Here is a 23,082-nt window from a genome sequence, read left to right as displayed (position 1 = left end):
AACTGACAACAGGGCTTTGACTGAGAAGAGAAATCACATTGTCTCATTCAGCCAGTGTCCAGAGATGCCCTCTTTAGCTGAGACCAATCAATCTAATAACACACACAACCCCATGGCAATTGAAGTAAATAGACTGTACCACTGTTTCTAATTTTTTTTGGCACAGTCACAGTGTATCCCTCCATAGCAATCCACTGTCAGTTCAATGCTACTCCTCTTATTCCAACCTGGATGGGTGAGACCATATTAACGAATAGGGTTGTACTATTATACTAATAGATTATAATATGTATTTGTATTTGGTTATATTGGTTCGGTGTCCTGGACACATTAAGCATAGTCCTGAACAAAAAAAATCTTTCAATAGAGATTCTCCATTGAGAATGCTTTTTAGTTCAGTAGTAGGCTTGGTCTGTGTCCAGGAAACGGTGTATTATATTATACTAACAGGGTTATAATAACATGTGGAAGTGTAACTTTAGGTGTCACACTTCAATACCCTGACTCTGCCTCTAACTTTGTGAAACCTCCCGCTAGGCCAGCGAGGGCGAGACGAGGCCGCCACTCCATAGTCAGTGGCTTTCATTTTGTTTTATATAAATGGAGCGGATTCATTCTCCATTGTAGAGAAGAGGAGCTGAACCATGGCTGAACTTCACAACTCCACTGAGGGTAAGGACACTCTCACAAAACTCACAGCCAAAATATTATACTATTTCTCATGTCACATCATCAATTTCCCTTTACAGACATCATTCTTCGGGGTGCTGAAGGGCAGGTCATTTTAGTGGAAATGTTTTGAACATGTGACACTAATATTGAATGGCCGTGGTTTGAACCTGGGTCTCCAGCATGCCAAAAGACTGTGTTATCCCACTGAGCTAAAGGCTGGGCATTCACTAAGGGAGCATAAGTCTACAGGTTTCAGGCAAGGATACTCATCACACAAGCATGATTCTAGAACTTGCCTAGTCAATCTGCAGCATATTACCAAACGGCCAACAGGTGGTGCTTTTCCCCCAGGACTGGAGCCGTAGACCTTATAGGTCTGTTGAGTGCTGTTTGTAGTGCACCCACTGACAATAGGGACTTTGTGTAGTTCAGGGTGCCAACCCACTGTGGGTTGCACTTCTCAGAGAGCCAACCGCAGTCCACTGTCTCTTCATCTTCATCTGACTTTTGAGGTACTGGATTTACTTTCCCTCTTTCACTGATTTCTTTGGCAGCTTCAGAGTATGAGCAGCTTCTACTGTACTGTACAGATCACTAACATTACTGTAACCACAGTCTACTAGCTGAGATTTTTTCTCTTATACTGTGAGTGCGAGTGTGCATTCAAAGCAAACAACTTCACCATAAACATTTGACTGACTTTGTGTAACTGCAGGCTACTGAAAAATGAGGCGAGATGCTTTTCATTTCAGGTTAAACCAAACAGCTACATAATGCCATTGATTTTACTTAGTGTACAATGAAAATCACACAATGAAAAGCAAACCAAATACCAAACCAATATAAACTGTACCTTAATAAGCTTAAGAACCAAGAATATTTAAATTAAACATAATTTCACCTTTAATCCAGGGTCTGTTCCATCTCTATACACTGCCCCCCAGATCCAATCAACCTGCAAAAATAAAACAACAAATTTAAACAACTTAAATTCTTCTAAAAGTCTGAAAGTAGAATAACGCTCGTCAGGCAAACCACAAACACAGAAACAAATGCTTCAGTAATGTAGCAAATAGAACTTGGCACAGAAATTTAACTAAATAAGAGCAACATAGGTCAAATACAGAGAACATTTATTACTGTTTGATTTAGTAAAAACTGGCATATAGTTTGTATATAGTTTGTCTGCCCAATGCACGTTCACTTCATGTTAACTGGTACAGGAGCACTCCCAGGCCTATGCTTTCCCCGAACCTATGCTTTCCCCGAATTCCCATATGCTGAAGTGATCAGGACTCAGAATACTGTACCAAAATGGAATACAGTATTGGACAGTGAGTGGCATCAAATGCAAGCGGTTGCACAAAGTAAACGCTCACTCTCTATCTGGTGTCTCTGTCCATAAAATAACTTTCTGTATTGAGCATTGCTATTTTGGTCCACATACCGAAGTTCACAGGACGTATGGGTTATTACTGTAAATGTCTATTTAAAACTGTCTTTCCTTCGGGTGTATCCTGAGTTATGTCCTCATTTGCTTATCTATGACCTTCATAACTGAGGTTATTTCTAATCATAAAGGGTCATGTATTATGACTGAAATTACAGGGCAAAACATTTATTAGATCACTATAGCAGGAAAACATAAAACAAATCTATATAGATGAATACAAGTCAACATAATGTCTTTAAACAAACCAGAAACGCATGGTTTTAATTATATATAATGAGGTAACTCGGGCTCCCGAGTGGCGCAGCAGTCTGAGGCACTGCATCTCAGTGCTTGAGGTGTCACTACAGACTCCCTGGTTCAAATCCAGGCTGTATCACAACCGGCTGTGATTTGTCCCATAGTGCGGCACACAATTGGCCCAGCGTCATCTGGGTTTGGCTGGTGTAGGCCGTCATTGTAAATCAGAATTTGTTCTTAACTGACTTGCCAAGTTAAATAAAGATCAAATACATTTTTAAAAATTATCAAACTAACGCACTAAAGTTGTTTTTATATTCCGCCTCTTCAAATTAGAATGTCTAGATGTTAATAAATTAACAGTTCATCAGGATGGAGCTGGAATGTGTATGGACACACACACACACACACATCTGAAATGCTGCACCTATATCAAATATTTACCATCCAATACAATACACAGTTATGTCGTAAAGTGTGAACAGTTTGTTTATAACAAGTCAATTGTAAACTATGTGAGAGTAAGTAAATGTAAATGTGCAAAGGCTAACACTTCAAAATTATAATATTATAATATACAACTTTTTATTGTTCAATTTAAAAAATATATTTACTTCCAGAATTTCATGCAAACGTAAATTTGTTTTAAAATACTGATTGATGTCTGGATATGTTTATACCAATGTAATAATGGCAACAACTGTAAGTACAATACTTTTTGTCATTTTGATCCAAACATTATAACTGATAACACATTTTATCATGCAAACCCCCATAATTAAATAACTGTGAATAATGTAAATATTGATGTAAATAAAGCAAAAATGGACTTACCTATTATCATTGGCTCAGTCTCACACACACACACACACACACACACACACACACACACACACACACACACACACACACACACACACACTCACACACACACAGTCTTTGGACTTGAATAAGCTGTTAGATTTTCCCATAAACCCAAGCGCAGACAGATCTTTTGTTTCAATGCTTCATTTAGATTCCCTCCACAAAACCAGCTTTATTACTATTTATTTCTCCCTCTCCCCCTCTCTACCTCCCTCTGGCTCTCCCTCCCTCCGTTTGTCCCTCTCTCTCTCACACACAAACGTGCGCGCAAACACTTACCCAACCTCGCAATCACATCTTAAAAAATTGTCTGAATGCAATTTAGCCTGGCCTACATTTCTTTCTGTTCTCTGTTTCTCATCAATCAATTCTCTCATGAATGCAGTGGTGTTGCACTTCTCTCTGTCAATATTTTTATTTTATTTTGCTTATGAGTATTAACAAACATAGGGTTAGAAAATCGTAATATGGTAATTGTCTCTTCTTACACATTTTTCACATTCGGAGTGTGTGGAGTGTGTTTGTGTTTGAGTGTGATCGCATGTAAGTGTGTGTGTAAATAGTGTGTATGTTTTCGTGTAAATGTGTAATTTATTTTGCTTTTGTGTATGTGAATGCTATAAGGAGGGGTTTGTGCCCTCCTCTCCTTTACAGAGGCGTGGGAACTCCATTCATCGTTAAACCCAGGGTCCATTGTGGAGCACATGGCATCGAGTGTGTCTGGGTGTTTGCTGCCTCTACGCGACAGTATATGTGTGTGTGTGTGTGTGTGTGTGTCTGCTTACACAAGTAGTCCCTTTGGCATACCCCAGGAATGGGCTCAGTATGTCTGAAATGTATCTTATGTTTACATGCGCTTCAATACAAGTATAAATACCCACCCATTACTAACGTTGGAGGGCCGATCCACTGTGTCCTCTTTTACGATCTTTCCTTTCTATACCCTGAAACTATACAACCCGCTGATGAAATGAAGTAAGAAATCATCTTTCTGTATTTAGGTGTTGGATGATATGTGATGGTGAAGGTACAATGACAACTATAACACCTTCTAGAATGCCTCACCAGTTTCTAGAACACCTCGCCAAATTCTAGAACATTCTGGAAAAACATGATGTGATCCTAGGTTTCGGCTCGTTCCTTCCCACTAGGCCTCTTCCTTCCCACTAGGCCTGAGACAGAGGGGGTACACCCTGTGCCTACACGTGTGTAACCGATGTGAAATGGCTAGTTAGTTAGCGGTGGTGCGCGCTAATAGCGTTTCAATTGGGTGATGTCACTCGCTCTGAGACCTGAAGTAGTTGTTCCCTTTGCTCTGCAAGGGCCGTGGCTTTTGTGGCGCGATGAGTAACGATGCTTCGTGGGTGTCAGTTGTTGATGTGTGCAGAGAGTCCCTGGTTCAAGCCCAGATAGGGGCGAGGAGAGGGACAGAAGCTAAACTGTTACATTGATGCTGTTGACCCGGATCACTGGTTGCTGCGGGAAAAGGTCAAAAGGGGGGTGAGTGTAACCGATGTGAAATAGCTAGTTAGTTAGCGGTGGTGCGCGCAAATAGTGTTTCAATTGGGTGACGTCACTCGCTCTGAGACCTGAAGTAGTTGTTCCCCTTACTCTGCAAGGGCCGTGGCGCGATGGGTAACAACGCTTCATGGGTGTCAGTTGTTGATGTGTGCAGAGGGTCCTTGGTTCAAGCCCAGGTTGGGGTGAGGAGAGGGATGGAAGCTATACTATTACACGTGCATATCTTCATCACCCTTCTCTAGTACAACACATTGTCCCTCATCTTGCCATAGTTAACACCTATGATAAAGTTTTTAATACGGTATTCCGAGACAATGTATGGTTGCTTTTAATGGCATTGAAACAACAATTTATTACGAGGGGCTACATTACAATAATAAAATATGAGTTTGTATCTTACCCGTATGAAGGATAATTTCTATTTGTTAAAGAAAGCTAAATGTTATAGGCCTAAACATAATCTATTTCGGTGTTCTGTAAGTCTTATAGTGTTCCAGTGTTATGTGGTGAAGAATAGAGTATTGGACATCTAATATACGTTGGTTCTCGTGGGTTTTATCTGTGATGACTCACCTACCTCTAAGTCAACTGCTATTGGTTAAATCAAAATACCCTCCTGCTATTGGTGAAGGTCTATCAGAATCTGCGTCAACACTGGACATACCACAACTACTATCAATGGATTTTTGGGCCTATTATTTTTTCAAGCCTATACTGATACAGCAGAATTTGTTCTTCCATTTAATAGGAGAAAACATTGAAAGGGACGTATTTTCTACGAAATTATATAAACCAAATATTATACATAGAAACTTTGCTATATTAAATGTGTCACGTGGCAGACCACTTGAGCAAATACACTTGAGAAAATAATATATTGTTTTTCGATTAAAGTCAAATTAAACATTTGTTGAAAAATGGAAACTGACTTGCACAGTATAAAAAGACATTGATAAAAACAATTAAACCATCATGTGACTGTTTTGATTATCTTCCGCATTTACGGATGAAAAACAAAATAAAATCGACCAATATCTGTAAGCGCTTGAATTAAGAATAAGACAACAATCTTTTGGATTTACACGTTCTGATGGCTTTCTCTTAGCTGCAGTGGTTAACTGAAAAGCTGCTCTGGAAGAGAGTCACAGCCCTGCTACCATGCTCTGGCATGTCTCCCAAAACTACAGCAACCACACTCAGCTCTGGTCCCTCAAAAACTGTCCCCCTCTTTTGACCCCAACCACTGACCATTGCAAACACAGCCATGAGGGAAGCAGGAACTATAACTACATCGGAAACTACATTGGCAGTTTCTTCAGCCAAGTACAAATTGGCAACATCAAAATGCTGGATTGTTTGGGGACGTGGTATGTTATTGTTACTGATGTTTATCTGTATAGTGTATTATTATGTCAATCTCTGCATTGCATGAGTCTGAGATCCTTAAACTAAAAATAAACAATATTAAAATAATGCACTTCCATGTGTGGTTTAAACAGATTAGTTTATACACATTCACGCAATGAAGCACACTTAGAAATGTACCACTTACCTCAAATCGGACATGGGTAGACAGTCAGCATCACACACCAACTACGGATGTGAAATCCAGGATGTTGAAATCCAGACAGGCCTTATTTTCCACCAGGGTAGTAGATCCAGAAACATAATATAATTATCCTGTAGAGAGGGACAGACAGAGGGCAGCCACAGTCAGTCAGCTAGTTAGTTAGATTCAGACTCCCGGTGAGAACCAGAGAAGGATGACAGGGAGCTGCCTTTTCCCCAGCTCAGTGAATCATATCTGGGCTGTCTTCCTGTCTGCCACCCCCTAGTCTGTCTCGGTCTATCACCGGGCTGCGCCACAAGAGGCCATGTTCGTGCCTGGGAGGAGCATGGTCATCCCCGTCTGGCAGTTAAAAAGTATTTGAATGAGGAATGTTAGCAAACAGACAAGCTGCATGTCGGATGATTGCTAAAGACAGCAGCTACAGCCAGTCAGCCAGTCCCGTCTCTGCATTGGGTTGGTTGGCCCAGGAATGTGAATAATTCAACAGCAACCAAAAAGGAGGACCCCTTCCCTTTTCACCCACCACCCCTCCCTCCGAGTCCGAAACTCAAATGCCTCCACAAGACAGTGAAAGAGAGAGAGAATTCTAAATCTCTGCTCGCTCACTCAATCGGGCGCTCGGAATCCTGCAAGAGTTTGTTTTTGCACACATACACTCACACACACACGCGCGCATACAGTACACGATCACTACAAATCACTTCTTGTGTTTCAACATGCAACATATTTTTTTATTTCGTTGGAGGCCTCTCACTCATTGCCTTTTTGTGTCTTTTGTTTGAAATTGGCACCTGTCCCAAAAACCCTCCGCCACTGCTGCACCGCCCTCCTACTCTCCTTTCACAGGAAGGAGAGAGTAAGAGAGGGAGAGAGAGAAAGTGGGAGAGCTAGAGAGAGAAAGTTAGAAAGGACGAAAAAAAGAGGAATTGGGAGAGAAAGGGAGAGGGGGAAATAAATGGTAAGAGGGGTGAAAAAGTCTAGGAGTATGTGTGTGTGTGTTTGTTTCCTAGTGAGAAACAAAATAGGCAGAAAAAGCAAAGCGACGTGACAAGACACTAAACGAGCTATTGCCACCACAGATGCACAGCGGTCGCCGAAAACACAGCCATCTTCATCTTCAGCATGAAGAAGCACATCCTGATCTTCCAAAGAGGGACGACATGGCGAACAGGCAATGCAACACACCGTGGAGTACGTTAAAAGCAGTAGATACCAAAACAATTATCCAAGCGCAATGCGCAATAACTCTAAATAATATACAAAAGTATGGAATCTGCTGCCGGAAAAAAGTCCACAAACGTTTTCAAAAGGGCAACCAAACCGAAAGTCAAACGGCGGAGGCCCCAAAGCTACTTGTTGCAGGGTATTTAGTAGCTGGACTTGCTTGCAAAGCTGAGAGATAGAGGCAGAGCTGAGCGATAGAGGCAGAGGGTTAAACCCCCCAGAGTAGTAAAAGCCGTCCTCCTGGCACAGTCGCTCTGAAGGGGAGGATCTAGCTTTAGAAATAGCAGCAGACACTTTTCCCTTTTTTCATATCGCTAGTCTCCCTCTTGCATGTGGCCGGGACTGGGAGAGTGAGGCGGATGAAGAAAAAGAGAGAGAGAGAGAGAGAGAGAGAGAGAGAGAGAGAGAGAGAGAGAGACAGAGAGAGAGAGAGAGAGAGAGAGAGGGGAGGGAGGGAAATAAAGAGCTGTGAGTGGAGGAAATGGAGCTCAGATGATGATGAAATAGGGACACATCGAAGTAAGTGAGGAAGACGCATTTTTATCACATGTTCGACACAACGTGTGTGTGTGAGCAAGAGAGACGATCAATAGGGTGGAAGAATGACAAACTACTCCCATAGCACACACACACAGTCGCCAATCATCATTCCAGGGCCCTACACACATCTAGTGCATGATTAAAATAAACTTCCTACTAAATCTGTTCCACAACCATGCAGCTACAGCTCTGACAAAAGGCACGTTTTGGAGCCTTTTCAGAGACGGATGAATCCATTCTTATAAAAACGGGGGGAGGTTTGAGGCTGATCACAATGAAAAAAAACTTTATTAACACCTTTACAGACAACTTAGAATGTGACTGCAGCAGTGTCGACTCCCTATCCACCCCACCTTTGGCACTTTTTTTTGTTGAAAAAGCGTTCGGCCCCTGCAAGTATTTTGACAAGGAGTCGAAACCCAGATAAGCCTCTGGTGTGAGCCTGCTTCACCGAGGCTGCAGGCTGGAGAAGCAGTAAAGCATTGGCTGTGATTTTATACACACACAACATTCACACGCACACACAAAGCTTAGTGCACCGTGAGATCCTCCTCACGTTCACAGTGACGATGCAGATGGCTGCACTAGTAAATACGATCTACAGTACCTAGGAGGGTAAGAGGGGGACGGGTGTCTTCGATTTAGGGGGGCATGATAAAAATGGACTCTCCTGACGATCACATACTACACACACTTGCGCATACCCACACATCTCATCTCACTGAACCATAAGTATCTATCATACAAGCCATGTCTTAATCCCTCTGTAAAGAGATAGTCCTTGTTGCCGCACACAAATATGTGGCCTATCATTCATGAAACATATCATCTAAATATGAAACATTATTGCCAGTTTCCGCAAACCCTACTAGGACACACACACTACTACACTTTCTCTGGCCTGGCTGATTGCAACCACAGCAAGGGTCTTTGGAAGTTTGTGACAGATAGGCTATTTTAGAACAACTTCCTGTCTCTTTACGCTACCGTCCCCCTCCCGTTCCCTAAAAACCAAGAGCTCCCAGAAGCTCTCCCTTCTCCCTGAAGTAGCAGGAGCACAAATGAGAGAGAAAAAGTGGAGCACTAAGCAACTTAATTTCTTTCCTTTTTGGTACATTAGCTACATGAGATTAAGAAGGACTGCATGCATTAAAATGAAGGTTTGGGATCTTTTTTTCCCTGGTTTTCTCCTTGTGTATATATATATTTTTAAATGGTGATTAAAAAAGAAGATGGAGCTAACATGGCTGCTTTGGCTCTATCCCAGTGTGTGTGTGTGTGTGTGTGTGTGTGTGTGTGTGTGTGTGTGTGTGTGTGTGTGTGTGTGTGTGTGTGTGTGTGTGTGTGTGTGTGTGTGTGTGTGCGTGCGTGCGTGCATGCGCGCCTGCCATGGAGGTGGGATGGAGACAGAACACACTCCAGCCCAGCACTAAAATCTGGGCTACTCTCAGCATTAATTCTGCCCATTCTGCAATGACCCAGCATATAATAAAATATAAATATTTCCATATTCAGAAATGCATGTAATCCAGTTTACATAGGAGTTGTCGAGAAACATTAAAGAAGGAGTCGGTACAGTTGAATATGCTAAATTAAACTATATTTCTCCCATGTTTTCTTATGAAAAAAGCTGATGGGGCATCTACAGTACAAACATGAGGTTAAACCTACTACGTCACATCTCGCCACCTCTTTAGCCAATCGCTACTCCTCAAGACTAAAAACCGCATTGCACAAAGTACATAGATCAAATACTAAGATAAGCAAAAGTATACTCTTTGTCACTTATTCGTTTTGTTCCATTCTGACTATCAGGCCCATTTCACTACTCTAGTCTGAAGAGAGACTTCTGTTGTTTACAATATTACATGTAGCAGGAATTCAAAAAACTTGGCATGGCTGTTGTGGAAAGTTCATTCGAGGATACAGTTCTGGTTTTGGGTAGGCTGCCAAGACCTGACACTGTGAGCCTCTCTAAGGCCTCTCAGAGAGCTCTGAGTTGCCTGTGTAAGTCTGCCATTGATCAAACTCCAATATTAACAACCTCTTTATGACACCTTCTTTAGGAGTTGTACAACCGTTAGCTGTAGCACGGAACTTTATTGACGCACTTCATCTAGCTGTAGATTTCTAAAGCAAAGCTGTATTGTGTGTTTCATCATGCACATACTTTCAAAGCAATTTAGTAAAACAATGAATATCTGTTGTTTTTAAACAGTGCATGCGTTTTTGTTCAATTGTGACCAGACATGTAACTCCATCAGAATTCAGCATTCTGATGGAGTTACATGTCATCGGATGAGCTTTACTATCTGCCAAAGCACGCCAAAATAAAGTTCCTTGTTTATAAAAAAAAAATACTAATCAAGTAAGGCTATATTATCCTTTCCCACACATCTACCAATCATATTGTTTCCCAACTATCCAGAGAGTATGAATTGGCAACTCATAAGGGAAAATATTTAATCACAAAAAAATGGCTGCTTCTTCAATCACCACCTCAATCACCACAGACACTGATAAGAGAACAAAACAAAAATATTTCACAGCATAACAATAACTTAATGTAAAAAGACTGTTGGAAATGTTTACGTAACAAGTAAGTAATACGTACCTGATATATCAAACAAAAACGTTTAGTGACAAATACAGCAGTTTTGGGTACCATATTCAAAGTTCACAAAAATAACTATGATATTGAAACACACAAATAAAGAAAAAATGTCATTCAAAGACTATGGCATTATGGTGATTGGGGACTGACTTTACCAGAACAAATATATCTGGCTTAGTTTATCCTACTGTACTTGACAGCTAGAATTTGCATATTATTTTGCAAAGAGCCAAACGGAGCTTTAAAGCGTAAATGACATCAAAGTACTAAAATCATTTTTTTTTGGGGGGGGGGGGATCCCAGAGGTAATGTTGTCTTTTTATTAGCTGTAGTGTCTGGTTAACAATTAAATAAATACACTGAAGCAGAGTAATTACAAACAGTTGGAGAATGGGAGAGTTATGCTGCAGGGTATGTAAGCTACCCAATACCTGTAATAATAACAGTGTAAATAAATAGTACACTGCTTTGTGTCACATATAATATATATCAAATTCATCTGTAGGGTAAAGAAGACCATACCCTTTATTGTATACTTGTCCATGACAAATGTCATGTATTCATCTCATTGACACCGCACGCTGAAGAAGACTGAGGCTGAATTGCCAACCCAATCTCCAAATAAAACGCCAACCTGTGGCGTAACTGCAGTAACAGAATTACACCATGGCTTGACGTTTTAATTACGCCATTTGGTGCCGTATCTTAACTGTCATTCAAACGCCGCAAAAGTGAAACTAAAACGTAAGTTTAGGCATTCATTCCAAATGGTTTTGGATAAGGTTAAACTTAAGTTTAGGCATTAATTCCGAACACACAACCCTCGGAGCCCATCCACCATCCCCATCCACAGCGCCCTAGCAAGCAGCAAGTCTACTAGATGTAATAAGCGCTCACGTTGCACCTAGTGGACAGTACAGCTTCCACATTTCGCCAGGTCCAAACGTAATCAGGTACCTGCAGAATCGGCACCTCCTGGCGTATTCCATAAGAGAATGGGCTGTGAACCGCATATATGCAGTGCAATTAATGAATAAACAAATTATTGAAGAGTATTCATTTGAAGAGTATTTATTGGAGTGCTGTCCCTTTCTATTTACCTCATACAATGTAGAGAGACTTTCTCTCTGCTACCCAGACAGAAGTACTGACCAGACAGAAGTACTGCCCGCCAACCACCACCTCTACTTGGTGGTCTATGGTGGGGCCCCTCAAGCGCACGTGTCCATACAACTTCTCGATTACACCCCTGACCCATGGGGTCACCCTCTGTTGCTACGGGAACAAAGGGCGAGACCCCTGAGGTCAGAAGTGTTAAGCCGGGAGCCGGCCAGGCCCCATTGACAAGGTAGCATAGTGTTGGCTCAGAGAAGGTAAAGATCACTAACACAGGGGACTAATAGGGATTAAGGGGCCGTAAGGGGCCCATCTCCTCAGGGATGTCACTCAGGGGACTAGTAACATCAGTCTCTGTTAACCTCCCTGACCTCCGGCAGCCATTTAGGGGCGACAGGTCACTTACAAGAGGCTAGAGCGGGGCTTTGCCGGTGCGACTGCTGATCCTATATGGCTGATATTTTCAACTGTTTCTGTATAGCACTTTGTGACATCGGTTGATGTAAAAAGGGCTTTATAAACACATTTGATTGATTGAACTGTTTGCAACATGAATGTAACAACTGTATTGTTTTGTGTATTGACATGTTTCCCTAATCAATTGAATTGTATTTCTATAGAAAACCTCTGAAGTTGAAAAACAGATTGACAGATTAAATTATTATATGCCAAAATGTTATATCTCAGAGAAATGAAAGCCATCAGAGAATACAGCCTCGATATTGGCAGGTATACAACCAATTAAATGGTATTCTTATTGAAAATGTTATGTTATAAAGTAAATGCATTAGATTAAACAGAATTAAAAATCAAAATGTTATGATTATGAAGTGTTCAGGCATCGATATAAACAGTCTCGTTATCAACAGGTAGAACACAGAACCGAAAACTCAAAATGGAGGACAGAGACAACATGGATACTAGTGAAGTAGCAATACAGATTGCTGATTCACCTAAACAAATTCAGATAAGAGATCTAAAGAAGTATATCCTGATATCTTTTTTTTATAAATATACCAAAGACATGGTATCGAAGTTAAGTATTTTCTGAACATCAGTTTTCTACAGTTTCCTCATGTTTGAGTAGGGATAAGGTTAACTCTGTCCATTCCAATTGAATGGAAATAGTTCTAACTAACATATTAATAATTATATTATTTGTAATCAATGTAAAATATTTGTCTGGGGATGAATGCAAATATTTTACATCAATATATGAAAGAAAATAAACTAGAATATGACCATTTTAACATATATATATATATATATTTGTTGCCTTTAGTATTGCTTTTTCAAGTGGCTAAGGATGAATGAAGACATGTATTGCTTTAAAGGTCAAATTATTCATTTTATTATGTCTCAAGAGTGATAAGAGGGAAGGCTTGAAAGAATTTTCACTCCTAATGTTGGTGAATCATATCAAATACAAATAATGATTAACATATTATTATTATTAGTATTTCACGTATTGTATAACTCATTCAAAATGGACAGGTAAATCGGCACCTATTGATTTAGATGGCTGATAAGATAGAGGTAACTTAGAGAGAAAAATATGATTAAATATAGCCTAAGAGGAGATGCTGTTCTCCAGAAATACATTACCAAATTAAATTACATTATTTGTTCAAGTTATTAGAAAATAAAAATAAAGAAATACGATATTATATGAATCATATTTATATTTATATTCATTTGCCAAAAGCTTTTAGCAATAATGAATTTGTGTACTTAAAAATATCCAAAATGCTGTAGTATTTACTCAAATTTAGGTTGATACAACCTAAGATGTTTTGGTTTAATTTAGATAGAAAAATCTAAGATTAGAAAAATATGCATGAAATGTGAATGGTAAAAGTTTTTCCTTAACACATTCTGTAATGTGAAGTGAAATTGATCTGATGTCTACCCTTGTTATACCAGGAGTGAAGTGCTAACTTTTAATTAACTAATGTTGATTTTCCTAAGTGGGAAAACAAAGTCTTACATTTGTTGGTTTCAGAAAAAAAAAATCTAAGTCTGATCATGATATTAGACAGATACAAATATGTTTGAGGCAAATAAAGGTATATTACCTTAAATGGCTTATTTTCAAAACACTAGCTTATGTAAACTACCATTTAGGAACAAAAATGTATACCATATTATACATCTTTATTATTTTAATGTATTTAATTATGAAAGGGTAGACATGTATTTTATAACATAAAAGGTATATACAAACATGTGATATAAAGGATATAAAGAAGTTGTAAGTAGGAGGAGACAAAAAAATGGCATTCGTGTGTAAATGGGTTTAATAAAATGTATAATTCATAAAAATTGTTAGCACTATTTAAAGTTAAGAAGAATAAACAACATAAATAAAAAAGAATATTTGACAGTATTTACAAAATTAACTAAAATGAAAAATGATATAGCTTCTTACATAGATGCTAGTTATTCATTACATTATTTTCAATTATTTGGTTTCAAAATCTTCTAAACTGCTGTTTTATTTTTTTATGTCACTTTCAAAAACTTATGAGTCAACTTCTGCTCTTCTTTTTTTACTGAACATTTCTATAGTAAATTGAAAATCTGTGAACACTGACCAAAATAATTTTGGTGGTGCCGGAATACCATATACGTATATTCTATAATAATTTGTACTATTTTATCACTTTTAAGCAACACAATTCTAATATCAAATAGTTGCATTATGTTTTGTTCACTACAAGTTAAAATAAATAATGTTGTGTCTGTTGTTTTATTTATTTTTTGTACTTTGAAGATCAAACAATGGACGATGGTGAAAAAAATCTATGGCGAATGACTTAAAGGAGATTCTAGCAATAAGACATTAATTATCTTGAAAGAAAACAATAGCTTGAGACTAAAACCTCATACTAAAAAAGGTAAGTACAAAAAGTGAAAGGTATAACTTCTTTGTGATTCAGTCCTCTCTCTTTGATAATCATTAAACAACTCTTTAAAAGCTCACTCAGCTGCTAAGGTAGAGGCTGGGACAGAACTGAACTGCTCTTAGCTGGAAATACAGTAAGTGTCCAGGACAGGACTGCCACACTTTAACCAGACAGGCTGATCTAAACAACATTATTATTGGCCTCCTCGCAGATCGTCTCTTAGATCTCGGCCTATACTTTCAATTTAACCATGTGACTACCATTTTACATTATTTTCCAGTTAGTGTTTTATTAGCACGAAACACTTACACTTGTATTAGTTACTAAAAATCAGAGCTGCACATCTTTGATGTGATGGGTAAGGTTTTTCTTTGGTTTAAGAAAAACCTTACCCATCACATCAAAGATGTGCAGCTCTGATTTTTAGTAACACTTCATGGAGGACCTAAGATGAAATTGCTCATTATCATGAGTCCATATTTCATGTTGATACAAGCATAATATTGTAAGATAGCAAAAAGTACAAGAAATATAGATTTGAATATATATATATATATATATATATATATATATTATCTGAACTTCCTCTGAATTACTTGTGTCATGGTAAAACACTTGAGAGATTCATGATTTGTAATATATTGTTACTCATAGTATTTGGAACTTGTGATTAACCGAAAGTGATAGCTAATTCATTGTCAATTATAGCAGAAACAGTAACAAACTCCACACAAGGGAATTATTTTAACCCACTTCCATCAAATTTAACTAATTTGAACTAATCACAGTCTTGTACAATCTGAAAACATACCACCACAACCCCATATCTTTGTTACCTGCAATTCTTACTGGGCTTATATTTTCTCTCGGTCAACCTCGAGTCTCGAAACAATCACCAGAAAAACAGCAATGATTTCTTCCTCTTTTAGTACATTGTGTGCAAGCCAGCTGCTCGGTTGTCCCTCTTAAAGACTCATGCCGGCCGTTGGTTCTGACAGGTGCCACGTCACGGCTCTAGAACTACACATCAGAAATACCCAGGGGAGCTCAGAGAGAGACATGGGCCCTTATTGACTAATTTAAAAAATGCATCTTTCTTTCCCTCCTTTCCTTCCTTCGTTCCTTCCTTCCTTCCGTCATCTTTTCCTTGAAGTAGTAACTGATCTAACATCATGACTAAATAGGCAATGACTGGATTGGTGAAAGCTAGTAACTGTATCCTAACTTGAATTTATCCCACTTAATCCAACTTGTGTTAGGTCATTGATTACCTCAAAGAAGGAAGGAAGGAAGCATTTTTCAAATAGGCCAATAGATATAAACTCGACCCACACCCATGTTCTGTGGTAGCCAAATCCGAAGCGCAGGGCTCTAATTCATATTCATATTCATATTTCAATGGAAACTTTTCTCTCCTTTGACTATATCATATAATATACTGTGTGTACACAATCTATGTATATGTTGCTAAAGTGGGGTTTAAGAGCCAGCTAAGTATTCTTCAAGGGTAAAGATTATAAATAAATGGGATTGTGGTAAACCATATTTGAGAGAGTAATATGTTGTAACAAAATTATATAGATTTGATGTACATTCAATGTCACTTTCTATATAATGGGTTGATGATATTTGTTTAACAAGACAAAGACAACTAAGCACAATGAATGTGTTGCTCATAAGAGCATCACCATTTCTTTAAAAGTGTGTAATATTATCATGACTTACCTAGCTGGTCAAGGGCATATCCTAAAATTGAAAAATGAAAGAGTGCTAATAGGTCAAAGTGTCTGTAGACACCATCTAGTCTTTCTGTGGTATATTAGTTATTTGTCTATAATTGTATTTTAGTGAGGGATCACCCTATGGGAATCAAGCATCTCATTTTTGCCAATAAGAAATTCTAAGAGTTATACTTTTAGCTTGAGGCAAATTAACACTGTAATTAGAATGACTAAAACATTAAACCATAGGATTAATTTATTTTATTTTCTGCAGTATCTCACTTATTCCACCTGGTCCTCTCTATCTATTGTACAGTATATGTGTAATGTATACATACAATTCACATGGATAAACGTACATATGCATTTAAAATATATAAAACTATTTAAATGTTTTTGTTTCATTTCTTCTGATTAAATGTAATTAATACTAATCCAATTTAACCCCAAATTAAACAGTCAATAGCCTACAATTAATAGTTTTTTTTGTTGTTTACTTGCTAATATGTTCATATGTAAATGTTTCTTATTGAAGTGGTGCATAATGATATAGCATTTTTATTTTATTTTTTCAGAATGCTATACTGTTGGAGTCATGATTCTGATTGTAGCTCAGAACGTTTTTACAAACAAAGTCTTAAAAACATATAAAAGGTCTTGGTGTTTGCTTTAAATTAGTATCCTAATGAACTTTCTACATAAATGATTCGTTTTGATGATGTAACTGTAGTCTATACCCACTAGCGGTGCGTTGGTAAAATCCAGGGGGAAAAAGCCATATTACAACCTATGTGTTGTGATAATTGCACTGTTTGCTCTATAACCTTAATGGCTTGACACCGTGATATATAGGCCTAAGGCTGAGACAAGGCCGCGACAAATACATTTGTTTCATTACAAAACAGGAGAGCAACATCTTTCCTGTGAAGTTCACAAAACATATTGCATGCAGCAAACTATTAAACAACTATTTATTTAGAACCACAGAGTGTTACTGCAAGTCACAAAGAAAACAGGAGCTCGATCCACTATTCCAGCACCATTTCAACTTCAACATCATCTAATCACCTATGCTTAGTCTAATATAGTGACAACTAAAAGATACCAAAAACTATTTAGTCCAATCAACGAAAGCTAAATATGATGTAGCTGTCAATGGTACTGATTTATGTGTGTGTGTGTGTGCGTGCGTGTGTGCGTGACTCACCCTACTTGCAGAGAAACACCAACGTCATCCTACTCTTTCATGCCTAAATGTTCTATGACTATGTCATACAGTACACGCTTTTAGTTTTTGTTGTCCTATGCTACCTGGCTAAAATACTTGCTCGCTAGCCTAACTTCCTTTCATGGGCAACGATACGCCAGGCAAGCTAGTTAACCTTGGCATAACATTAGTTAACATTAGCATACTATTTCCATACTATTTCCTCAGGCCAGGGGCACAATGTATGAATTTATGGTTAGATTAGAATATACATAAAAGTATTGGCCAGTATGGAGAATTAGGTAAAACCACAAGTCCAAATCCCTATCTCCATTGATGGATAATTTAGGAAAGAGGATGATTTTAGCTAGCTAGCTAGCCACCGGAAGACAACAACACCACGAGATGCAACAATTCAAGTTTGGCTTGTGATGTGATTGGTCTGAAGCCAAATCCAAACTGTCTTCCCTTGACACTTTTTTTGGTGCACCAGAACCATTCACAGCTGAGGTCACTCAGTTTAGCTGATTGGCTAATATTTTATAAATTTTTTTAATCAAGGGAGGACAAATGCTCGCTGACTTCCCTTGCATTCAATGCTATGGGCGGCAACAATGTCATACTTTTTCGGACCAGACAGCATCAGATAGATCCGCTACACATACTGAGACAGAGGGGTGCTGTTTCGATCGCTCAAATGCTTTCACCGGTGAGACATGCAGCCTCTTGCAAATTGAAGAAAATGTATGAAACACAGAGAGAATAAAGATTAATTATTTAGTATGTTGTTTTCTCTTTTCTTCCCTTGTCATCCATGAATACACACCAGTCTACACCATCTTTTCAATGAGGTGGTGCGGCTCAAAGGAGTTAAGACGCTAACAGTCGTGCGCGCCACCAGCAACAAAGGATCTCATATGTTGGGTGCATACAGATAAAGGAGCCTCCTTTGTGTGCTGTGTAACACATAACGCAGGTCGGCCATGGGATGCATGCCAGGTCTGCGTCTGTCTGTCTACCCCTCTGACTGGAGAAACAGAGATACACACACACACACACACACACACACACACACACACACACACACACACACACACACACACACACACACACACACACACACACACACACACACAGCCTTCCTGTGGCCACACATAAAACACATAGGGAACAATTTACGGATATGGATTAAGCTTTGTATTCCTGGTTTAAAATATAATAACTCTAACCCTAATTCATACTAGTAAAATATCCTCAAAAGGGTTATATATTCAAAAATACGTCTATTTCACAGATAGTGCTTCCAAAATCAACAGTAGGCTAGGTATTAACAAGAAAATAAAATGTTCTCACTACATATTTTGCTGGGATATTGCTATAAAATACTTAGTCTAAATGTCAGTGGTGATATTTGAGCTAATTGTTTTGCAATAAGTTCCTCCTAGTCTTTAATAAGCATAATATCATTCATCATGTTGTGGCAAATCCATTTTGGAGAAATGAGTTACCTCAAATTGTCCACCATTGTTTGCTGTTATTCTATAAATTGTAATAAAACAATAATCGCAGGCTCAGGAAATGAGGTTTACAGCATCAATAGTTCCGCATATACCACGGAGGGTGTGGTGGTGGTAGGTAAACGTATTAAGATGCTTATCTACACAACACATACATGTCCATGCACAGAGCCCCTCCCTCTGCTCAAATGTCTCTTATACAAACAGAACACTGTAAAATGTATGTTAATTTAACTTTTGTAAATACTGCTTCAGGATTACCATGGGCCCCCTTCCCATTCCCGTATTGCAAATGTCACTAAATATGTCAATTTTCTCAAACACACAAAAAGAATACACACACAAAATAAGGGCAGAAGAGCCATGCCTGAACACACCACAGAGGGTAAAAAAAAGAATATAAAGAGCCCCAACGAGTTCCTTGGCATGTTAGTTTTCTTCCAGGCAGTCCCTATTGACCTGTAAACCTTTGTGACTGGAACAAATGCAAATGGCGCTGACTTGCTCACACAGAAACACTAAAGGCCTATTCAAACGAGGGCCTGCCAACAATGCAGCAGCAGCGCTGGTGCCCGGCTTGCATTGCAGCTCCAGACTGGGGACTCAAAGGCCCAGGCTGTATCCCAAATGGCACCCTATTCCCTATAGTGCACTACTTTTGTCCAGGGCTCATAGTGCTCTGGTCAAAAGTAGTGCACTAAATAGGGAATATAGTGCTATTTGGGACACACATCTAGCCTCCCAGGAGCTGGTTCACAGTCACATGGTTCACTCCTCCAGCTCAAGCTCCAGCCGTCTGGCACAGAGCAGAGGGACCATCCACTTTCATTAATTCTCCTCCATGACTTCGTATATACACACACCCATCTGACCAGCTAACTCTGGCTACGGAACTCTCTCTTAGTTAGCAAACAGAGTTTAAATTTGATATAATTCTTCTAAATGTAATTAATTTTCTTCCACTGTTTTCAACTTCAAATAAATGTTCAATATAATTTTAATAAACTTGCAAACTGCTAGTTGCAAAAAATGTGCAATAAACTGAAAATGTATTTACTACATAAACTTGATGAAAATGTGTATAAATTACAATACAATGTTAATACAATGATGTTCATTTCCAACACATTTGCGATGATGTGCACATTTCCAGCAGTAGGGATTTAATGATGGACAGGGATCTGAAGTGCTGAGTCAGCCACATCTGTAGAACACCTGCAACAAACAGCCACATGACCCTGATAGAACCGTCCAGGGAAGAGGAGGAGAGAGGAAGGAGGAGAGAAGGAGGAAAAGGATGATGAGGCGATAAGGTCTGAGCCTCAGACAGAAAGAAGAGAGGGACAAGAAATAGGGGAGAGAGAGTGATACAGAGCGAGAGAGCGAGATGTAGAGACTTAGTGAGCATAGCCTTGTTATTGAGAGAGGCAGACCAGGCTCTCGAGAGAAGAAAGGCTATTCGCCCATTGCCCACAAAATGAGGTGGAAACTGAGCTGCACTTCCTTACCTCCTGCCAAAGGTATGACCATATTAGAGAGACATACAGTGCATTCGGAAAGTACTCAGACCTCTTGACTTTTTCCACATTTTGTTACTTTACAGCCTTATTCTAAAATGTATTAAATCGTTTTTTTCCCCTTGTCAATATACACACAATACCCCCTAATGGGCTCCTGAGTGGCGCAGTGGTCTAAGGCACTGCATCTCAGTGATAGAGGTGTCACTACAGACCCTGGTTCGATTCCAGGCTGTATCACAACCGGCCTTGATTGGGAGTCCCGTAGGGCGGCGCACAATTGGTCCAGTGTTGTCCGGGTTAGGCCGGGGTAGGCCGTCATTGTAATGAAATAATTTGTTCTTAACTGACTTACCTAGTTACAAAAAGATGAAAATAAAATAATTACAAAGCAAAAAAATAATAATGAAATATCACATTTATATTAAGTATTCAGACCCTTTACTCAGTACTTTGTTGAAGCACCTTTGGCAGCGATTACAGCTTTGAGTCTCCTTGGGTATGACGCTACAAGCTTGGCACACCTGTATTTGGGGAGTTTCTCCCATTCCTCTCTGCAGATCCTCTCAAGCTCTGTCAGTTTGGATGGGGAGCGTTGCTGCAAAGCTATTTTCAGGTCTCTCCAGAGATGTTTGATCAGGTTGAAATCCGGGCTCTATTTGGGCCACTCAAGGACATTTAGAGACTTGTCCCGAAGACACTCCTGCGTTGTCTTGGCTGTGCTTATGGTCATTGTCCTGTTGGGAGGTGAACCTTCGCCTCAGTCTGAGGTCCTGAGCGCTCTGGAGCAGGTTTTCATCAAGGATCTCTCTGTACTTTGCTCCGTTCATCTTTGCCTCGATCCTGACTAGTCTCCCAGTCCCAGCTGCTGAAAAACATCTCCACTGCATGATGCTGCCACCACCATGCTTCACCGTAGGGATGGTGCCAGGTTTCCTGCAGACGTGACGCTTGGCATTCAGGCCAAAGAGTTTAATCTTGGTTTCATCAGACCAGATAATCTTGTTTCTCATAATCTGAGCGTCTTTAGGTGCCTTTTGGCAAACTCCAAGCAGGCTGTCATGTGCCCTTTACTGAGGAGTGGCTTCCGTCTGGCCCCTCTACCATAAAGGCCTGATTGGTAGAGTGCTGCAGAGATGATTGGAAGCTGGAAGGTTCTCCCATCTCCACAGAGGAACTCTAGAGCTCTGTCAGAATGACCATCAGGTTCTTGGTCACCTCCCTGACCAATGCCCTTCTCCCCCCGATTGCTCAGTTTGGCCGGGCGGCCAGCTCCAGGAAGAGTCTTTGGTGGTTCCAAACTTCTTCCATTTAAGAATGATGGAGGACACAGTGTTCTTTGGGATCTTCAATGCTGCAGAAATGTTTTGGTACCCTTCCCCAGATTTGTGCCTCGACACATCCTGTCTCGGAGCTCTACGGACAATTCCTTCGACCTCGTGGCTTGGTTTGTGCTCTGACATGCACTGTCAACTGTGGGACCTTATATAGACAGGTGTGTGCCTTTCCAAATCATGTCCAATCAATTTAATTTACCACAGATGGACTCCAATCAAGTTGTTGAAACAACCTCAACATTTATCAATGGAAACAGGATGCACCTGAGCTCAACTTTGAGTCTCATAGCAAAGGGTCTGAATACTTATTCTGTAAATAAGGTATTTATGTATTTTATTTTTCTAAAAACCTGTTTTCGCTTTGTCCTTATGGGGTAATGTGTGTAGATTGCTGAGGGGGAAAAAGTATTTAATCCATTTTAGAATAAGGCTGTCACTGTATTTCTCACAGATCACACAGACCCAAAAATTATTTGAAAACAAATCAAACATTGATAAACTCCCATATGTGTTTAGCGAAATAACACAATGTGAAATCACAGCAGAAAGATTTGTGACCCGTTGCTATGAAAACAGGGCAACCAGTGGAAAGCAAACAACATTGTAAATACATCCCATACTTATCTGTTTACTTATCTTCCCCTACTTTTCGTGCTACAACTATTAACACATTGTTAAAAACACTGTACAAAGCTGATAATATAACATTTTAAACTTCTTTATCCTTTTGAAACCTTAATGAGTGCAAATTGTACTGTACATTTTTTTGTTAATGTTGTTTTTTGTTTCTTCTCACTTTTGGTTATTGTTTATTTTACTTGCATTGGCAATGTAAACATGTGTTTAACATGCCAATAAAGCCCCTTTGAATTGAATTGAGAGAGAACGAAGGGGAGGAGAAAAATTATGATAAGGACTGATTCTCAGACAGAAAGAAGAGGGAGAATAGAGGGGAGAAAGAGAGAGAGAGAGAGAGAGAGAGAGAGAGAGAGAGAGAGAGATATAGAGATAAATGAAGGGGACTCAAACATTTTTTATATTAATCAGTCTTATTGCCTCAGTATAA

General features: G+C 39.3%; 1 long non-coding RNA gene across 1 annotated transcript in view; it reads right to left on the bottom strand.

Annotated features, from left to right (window-relative positions):
* Positions 1 to 601: 601 nt before the first annotated feature.
* The window catches only part of LOC115180307 (uncharacterized), a 35,206-nt gene continuing 12,725 nt past the window's right edge, over positions 602 to 23,082 (bottom strand). Inside the window, exons 3-4 of the long non-coding RNA XR_003873053.1 lie at positions 6,300 to 6,427; positions 602 to 1,627 (exon numbers count right to left, since the gene is read on the bottom strand). This is a non-coding gene — a long non-coding RNA (uncharacterized LOC115180307). The remainder of the gene's footprint in view (positions 1,628 to 6,299; positions 6,428 to 23,082) is intronic.

The sequence above is a fragment of the Salmo trutta genome, chromosome 40 (assembly GCF_901001165.1).
Source record: "Salmo trutta chromosome 40, fSalTru1.1, whole genome shotgun sequence".
In the NCBI taxonomy this organism is placed as follows: Eukaryota; Metazoa; Chordata; class Actinopteri; order Salmoniformes; family Salmonidae; genus Salmo; species Salmo trutta.
The sequence above is the reverse complement of the archived record's forward strand: the minus strand, read 5'-3'. Positions and strand labels throughout refer to the sequence as shown.